This window comes from Colias philodice, chromosome 15, assembly GCF_061535455.1.
Source record: "Colias philodice isolate Cphi_HAF_F1 chromosome 15, ilColPhil1 Martin Lab GWU primary, whole genome shotgun sequence".
NCBI classification, from domain to species: Eukaryota; Metazoa; Arthropoda; class Insecta; order Lepidoptera; family Pieridae; genus Colias; species Colias philodice.
In genome coordinates this window covers 752434-760629 of record NC_143100.1, presented here as the reverse complement: position 1 = coordinate 760629, position 8196 = coordinate 752434, and positions in this window count along the sequence as shown.

Here is an 8196-nt window from a genome sequence, read left to right as displayed (position 1 = left end):
TATTTAACCAGACGATACGAACACTAATCCAGTAAAAAGTATAAAATATATTGTGTTATTAAAAAATGAAATTGAAAAATTATTGATCTAACACGCTACGATGTGGCTGATTTCAAAGAAGACTAAGTACATAAATTAATATTTAATTTAGTAAGTACCTACAATCTAGTAAGCGATCTCTAGTCTCTACATACTACATTATTGTTAATGCCTAATGCCTATGTCTCGTCTAAATTTGATGAATCCCACTCCAGACTATTCAAATCCCATATGACACAGAGCTGAGCTAGGCTAAATAGTACAGATTACACCGAAACACCATCAGCGAAGAAACTTAGCGGAGAAAATCTTTGCACCCTTCCCATCGCCGCTAGTGTTGTGCGTACAGTTTATCGTTAATATTTTTGTTGCTATTCAAAAGTTAACTAAAGTAGGTGGTAGTAATATTATGTGAAGTAAAGCACTAAATATAATTTTTGTTTTCAGATGACACAAACTGAAATATTAAATTTAAATCGATCCCATTAAAACCAAAATATTTATAGGTACTAACGTGCACATGTTAAGTTTTGTATATAATATTAAGATATTGATAATTGATATATAATATAGTAGTTAGGTAGGGATAATAGATTTACAAATATAATTTTAGCTTCGTGACAAAAATTGGGTACAAGAAGTATGTCTATTTCAATACGCTTCAGGAAAAATGTACGTATTATATTTATATTTCACGACCATAAAAATGATAAAGTGCAAATCGAAACTATCGATAAAAAAATCCATATCTCACAGCCCTATAATCTTCACAATGGTATAGCAAATAATATTTGTTACGGATTTGTTTGCTACGCTTGTCGGATTCAATTATTCATGGAATAGTTTATAATAATACATCCCCCGGCTTTTCCTTTTGTCCTCTTAGTGCATTTTTCGTTCCATTTCTCTTAATATCGGAATAGGGTTGTCACAGAATACCTTCTTTCGTATTTTTATGTCATGGCCATGAGTTATGATTGTGTTAATGTATGTTTTAATTTATTAAGTGCACCTAAACTAATGATCGCCTATAGTGGCTAATATTAACGGAGTCTAGGCAACTTTGCAAGATACTTTGAGATAAACATGCACACAAACACAAGTCATATAATATAGTACGGGCAATTGACAAGATTGAGAAAAAAAAAGACGTGTGGCACTCGGGGACTGCCGCGGTAAAGCTATTGCATGCTATGCCATGCCACACCTCCGTGCCCGTCGGAGTAGGGAGCGTGAGGTTTTTTCGTTACGGAATTTCTGGATTCGGTCCCTGCGCTCAAGGCCCGCGATAGAAGCTATGCAATAGCTAAATATCAGACGTCGGCCCAAAAGCAGGATGGCGGTATTCCAATTAATACCAATGTCCTGTTCAAACTTGAAAAAAACGATTCTTTTTTAAATAAGTGTGAAGCATTTTTTTGTATAAATAACTTTGGTGGAGTAAAATTTTTGTGTGGTGGTGTTATTAAATTTTTGTTTTAATAATATAATCAGAGTAGGTAGAGTCGTTCAAATATTATTATAATTTAAAGCGTTTACAGTTTAAAAAAAATTCTGAATCTAATTAAACTATATCTATCATAAAAAAGATATCTCCTATATTCGTACAATTCCTATTGGATATATAGGTACAACATGTAGTATTGTCATACATTGATGAACGCACAACATTTGGAGCGGCCATTAACAACGCTTGTCAAGACAAATGTCGATGTTTGTTAACATGCGACGTGTACATCACTGTTTTATTATAGAACAACTGTTCAATCAAGAATTTACATATTATAACATTACTATACTGAAATTGGTGAATGTTCGAATGCTTGGATAGTAGTATGTAACTCAATCGCGTCACGACTACTGAACAGGTTTTGATGAAAATTTGAAGTGTGATCGTTTATGTACCAGAATAAAATTGTACAAGGTGGTGCTGTACAATACTAGATTTTAATGGTAGTTTTAATAAAACACAATTGTACGAGGTTGTCTGTATCATTTAAAAAGTAATAATTCGGGAAAAAGCATTTGTATAAAAGTTCAAAGATTTTAACGCACCTAATCCCTATACGAATATACATACAAATTTTCAATAAGACCTCCTATATCCATACTAATATTATAAATGCGAAAGTAACTCTGTCTGTCTGTCTGTTACTCAATCACGCCTTAACTACTGAACCAATTTGCATGAAATTTGGTATAGAGATATTTTGATACCCGACATAGGATAGGTTTTATCCCGGAAATCCTACGGGAACGCGTTTTTCTTTGAAAACGCGGGCGAAGCCGGGGCGGACCGCTAGTATTACATAAATAAACTAGTTTCAAATAAGGTAACTAAAGAGAAAGCTGCGACAGATTGACAAAAATCTCTTTTTATTGAACAAACACACAAATGGGAGTTTTATCAAGAGCGCGGGGTTTGGGAAAAATCGTTATTTTGAGGGGAGCTACGTAATTGTGGTTCTGTAACAATAAAATTTGGTAATTTTATTTGAATGGTGGTCAATTATGCAAAAATATTGGATTAAAAAACTTGAATAATTGAAACCGTTCATTATTTCACTCACGCAATAATATTTCAATGAGAGTTATAACTAACTAAGCCGATAGGTTAGTTAGTTATAACTTTTATATATTTAAGTATATTAGTTATGTTACTTAAAAAACTTAAGTTAGACTCTACATAAGAAACATGACTTCATAGTAATCAAGTCATGTTTCTCATGTCTTTTTTGTCAAATAACCGAGTTTCTACGGAATTTCCTTTATTTTTTCACATACACCTCACACAAAAATTCCGTTCCACTAAAACAAAGGTTTTGGAACCCCAAAAAACAGCATTAAAGCCCCCTAATTCGCCGATCGCGCACGTCTAGTCAAACCCAATACATCATTATTTTAACCAAATACACTTCTTCATTCCGTTCTTGTGCGGGAAAATTGACGTTGTTGACAATCTTTATGTTTGTTCACTGTGATGTTACTCTATTTGTCTTGGAAACGTATTTAGTTGGGAGACAATTTGATCCTGCGTTTGATTCGTAATCTATTTACGGTCACGTGGTACGCGGCATGATTGTGAATCGCGCTGACGTATTTTTTGTTGTTACATAATTTGGGGGAGTAATGAGCGTGAGGTAGTAACAAGGAATACTAAAAATAAGTATTTATACATACAGATGAACGTGGAACCTCCTCCTTTTGGTTATGAAAGTCGGTTAAAAAGTATTTTGTATCATTATTACACCCAATTTTCAAATTATTCAGCTCCTTTTCATGTATTACGAATATCTATAAATTATATAATTTTACTTTTTCGATAAAAAATTTTCCCATTCAAAATAATATTCGTCGAAAGCCAACCATTGTGCCACCGGGATGATATAAAAGCACTAAAAGCTCTCAAACGTCATTACTTCGTCGGATTTCAATGAAATTACAATTTTAAACTCAAGTATGGCAGATCGCCGCCGTGTAAATATTTATCTATTCCCGAACGCGAAGGGTGCGGGCTGCCTGTTACATAGACGCGTAATTTTATAAAAAAAAAAATGCCTAAAAGCCTCACAATTTTGTATAAAATGCAAGGAACCTAACTGGTATACCTAAAGTTGGAAATTTTGAAAAAACTTCATTTTGGCGGCAAGAGATGAAACATGTGCCAATCGATAGTACATCAAAATACAAATAGGAAATACTCTTTGGTAAAATGTCGTAATTGATACGGTTTCGGAATAAATAAGGGTTAAAAAAAATTTCTTTTTTCAGTTTTTTGAATTATTTGTTACTTCTTACACTTAAAGGTTAAGACAAAGCATATAAAACTTCTAATTTGTAAAAAAAGGGTTTTAAAATGTTGCATTACTATCTAAACCAAAGTAATAAACCAACTTTGGGCTAGGGATACGCGCAGTGCATCACTTATCGACAACCGTTATCGATATGGTTAGTTACGATGAAGATTAGTTTAGTTTCAGTTTCGGATGCAAATAAATTATTGAGTATTGAGTATTGGAGTAAATAAGTTTTTTTTTACTTTTTAATGTTTCTTACTTAAATGTTAAGGTAAACATTATAAAACTTAGAATTTGTAATAAAAGGTTTTTAAAAATGCTACATTACCATCAAAAGCAAAGTAATAAAAATTAAACTCGAACCATTATCAAGCCCGCTTTGATTTTCAGGTGTCAGATCCATCACGATTCATCCCAAAGATATTATCAACGATGGAAAATCCTTATTCCATAGCATAAGCATGAATCTGACGCATTTCAAAACGGCCCTATAAAAGTAACTCAAGCTTCAAGCATTCATAATGTTTGTTATTCGGCCGCACTATGATCATAACAACTTACCACTGATGCTGCCACCAGCATTATTTTTGGATACAATTATTGTACGACATGACGTAGAAAATGAAGCTAATGACGAATTTTAATCCATACCGAGCACCTTCCTAAAAGCTATGTAGATATTGCACGCCTCATAAGCGAAGCGTTGAGGTGGGTACTACTGTCACTTCGCGCAAAACATCTGATTTTTCAAACTTAAAATGTCTTTATGTATCATACATTGCACTTGTAAGATAATACATACACACACATATTAAGAAAAAACACTATTTTTAACGTTCATGATATTTTTGATGTCATTTTTGTTATTTAAACTAGTTAAAAAACAGTTTAAAAAAGTTCTGTCTTGGACGTCCGTGTGTCTGTATGTGCGGATCCTTTTTCTTGTTAACACGATAGCGACCGAAATACTTTACTAATCGAGTCTTTTTTTTTCTCTTACGCTTGAGTATGCTCAGGAATAGAACCCTTTCATTTTTCAGGGTCTGATTCGATGTGGTTTAATTGTTATTAAATAAACAAAAATAATAATTAATAAATATTATTTATTAAAAAAAAATTATGAGGCGTGCACTTTTGGATTTTCCAAATTATTTTTAAGTTTGTGTTATGTTCTTTACTTTTTTCTCATTCTAATGTTGTCTAATCAAAGTAGCACTGCAATTACTACTACTTTTATTATTGCAGTACTACTACTATTACTATTGCAGTGCTACTTTGATAAGACAACATTATTTTAAATGTGTCTGAAGTTTTCAACAATTGAGAATTGTATGATTGCTTTAAAAAAATATTTAACGAGCAAACATGTCATATTGGAAATCAATAATCAATAAATTACAATAAATAAGTATACAAAGTCAAAAAAGCTTAAGTTATTTTGCCGCAGACCAAACGGATGCTTTGCTTCCATATATTTTTTTAAAGCTTCTATTATTTACTTAGATTGTAAGTTGATAAATAAAGATCTGAATAATATGTATGATTATTTGTTTCTTTCTACCTGTCACAAAATTGTTCATTTATCAGTGGTAAGTTGTTATAATCATAGTGCGGCCGAATAACAAACATTATGAATGCTTGAAGCTTGAGTTACTTTTATAGGGCCGTTTTGAAATGCGTCAGATTCATGCTTATGCTATGGAATAAGGATTTTCCATCGTTGATAATATCTTTGGGATGAATCGTGATGGATCTGACACCTGAAAATCAAAGCGGGCTTGATAATGGTTCGAGTTTAATTTTTATTACTTTGCTTTTGATGGTAATGTAGCATTTTTAAAAACCTTTTATTACAAATTCTAAGTTTTATAATGTTTACCTTAACATTTAAGTAAGAAACATTAAAAAGTAAAAAAAAAACTTATTTACTCCAATACTCAATACTCAATAATTTATTTGCATCCGAAACTGAAACTAAACAGCTAATCTTCATCGTAACTAAGATCGTAACTAACCATATCGATAACGGTTGTCGATAAGTGACGCACTGCGCGTATCCCTAGCCCAAAGTTGGTTTATTACTTTCGTTTTGATAGTAATACAACATTTTGAAACCCTTTTATTACAAATTAGAAGTTGTATATGCTTTGTCTTAACGTTTAAGTGTAAGAAGTAACAAATAATTCAAAAAACTAAAAAAAAAAAATTTTTTTTTAAACTCTTATTTATTCCGAAACCGTATCAATTACGACATTTTACCAAAGAGTATTTCCTATTTGTATTTTGATGTACTATCGATTGGCACATGTTTCATCTCTTGCCGCCAAAATGACTTTTTTTTATCGCAAATTGGTAGGTATACCAGGCTTCATACTAAAATGTCCCATGCTCTTTATATCCTTCATTTTTCATATAAACACAATATGCTACCAAAAAGGCATGTCATTCTCATGTTTATCTTCTTTATAAAGTCTATTTAAAATTTTATAACAATTGATTTCCTAAATAACTTGCGACATTTCTATTTAGTAGCTCAATATAGCATCATCTTACCAACCCAGTACTTACTGCATTATTTAGATAAATAAAATATTCACAGTAGGTATTAATTTAAAAAATGTGATAAGATAAGACTACATATTATATGATATTATGTATCGGGTTTCGAGTCATATAAAATCGCAAATTTTGCTTTTAATTATATAACCATAGACTGTGACTTTCACATTTATTATGCACTAGCTTTCCGCCCGCGGCTTCGCCCGCGTTTTCAAAGAAAAACCCGTTCCCCTAGGATTTCCGGGATAAAACCTATCCTATGTCCTTTCTCGGGTATCAAAATATCTCTATACCAAATTTCATGCAAATTGGTTCAGTAGTTAAGGCGTGATTGAGTAACAGACAGACAGACAGAGTTACTTTCGCATTTATAATATTAGTATGGATTTCTAGAACTGAACAATATCTCCAGACTTCGCTGTTACATTACGCTTCGGTGTAATCGCAGCCCGACTATAGAATTAACATTTATTAGGTAGCAAGAGAGCTGCGTTAATATTAGTCCATTCTATATTACCATTCAGATCTACAATTGAATTTCATTTGTTAGTATTCAAGCTCGCTGCGATATTATAAAAGGGATTTTTACCGGAATAAAGGGAATTATTGAGGGCATTTAATTATCTATAATTTTATTCATTGAAAAAATATTTATGATATCGTCTTTGAGCTGGGACGAATATTTTACTGATATATTTATAGTTGAAGTACTATGATGGATATATTGGATTACTAGATTTCCGCCCGCGGCTTCGCCCGCGTTTGCAAAGGAAAACCCGCATAGTTCCCGTTCCCGTAGGATTTCCGGGATAAAAACTATCATATGTGCTAATCCAAGTTACCCTCTATGTGTGTGCTAAATTTCATTGTAATCGGTTCAGTAGTTTTTACGTGAAAGAGTAACAAACATCCATACATCCATACATCCATACATCCTTACAAACATTCGCCTTTATAATATATTATATTATATTATATATTATTATATTATATTATATTAGATATTAGATATCTTGAAATTAATAGGAACTTAATACATATTTAGTTGACATTAATTTAAAGATAGATACTATAGGATTTAACTTAAATTTTGGAGATATAATTAACGATTTATCAAAATTTAAAATAATAATAAACGTGAAAAAGTATTTACTAGTAGTAGTAGTAATTTACTTTTACGTAGTTGTAGTAGTAGTAGTAGTACTTAAATGTGGTTACGTGGGTATTATAATTTTTTATTTATTTATTGGAACACATTTTTTGAATAAATTTTGATTTGTGAAACAATTGCCAGTTCAGTCATACCAATATGAATATTGGATTATTCTCCTAAACTATCTAACACACTAAATTTTAGTACTTACCGTTTCAAAATAGTTAATATTATACTACAGTCAAACTAATTCAACTTAATAAGGGCAGCTTCATTAAATCGAATAAATGATTTCACATAAACACATCACAATATTTAAAGTATGATCACAAACGCAAAACTTGAAATAGCTTCAAGTCTACAAGAAATTCGCTACACTTAAAGTTGAAAGATTGTTCCCGTTCTTAGTTCTTTGACAGTCGAATTAAAGTTAGCAAAAATGTTTCGCAGTCCCCATTCTGTCAAACATTTGGACTGCTTGCTCTTTGACCATCTGTTTCACTACAGGCATTTAAATCGGAGTCTATTCTTCAAGTTTAAAAGAGCAGCTATAATAAACTATAATTATACTACGTTGTATACAGTCATATTGTCCGTCGAAAATTAATGGTTTATGCAATCACTAGCTTTCCGCCCGCGGCTTCGCCC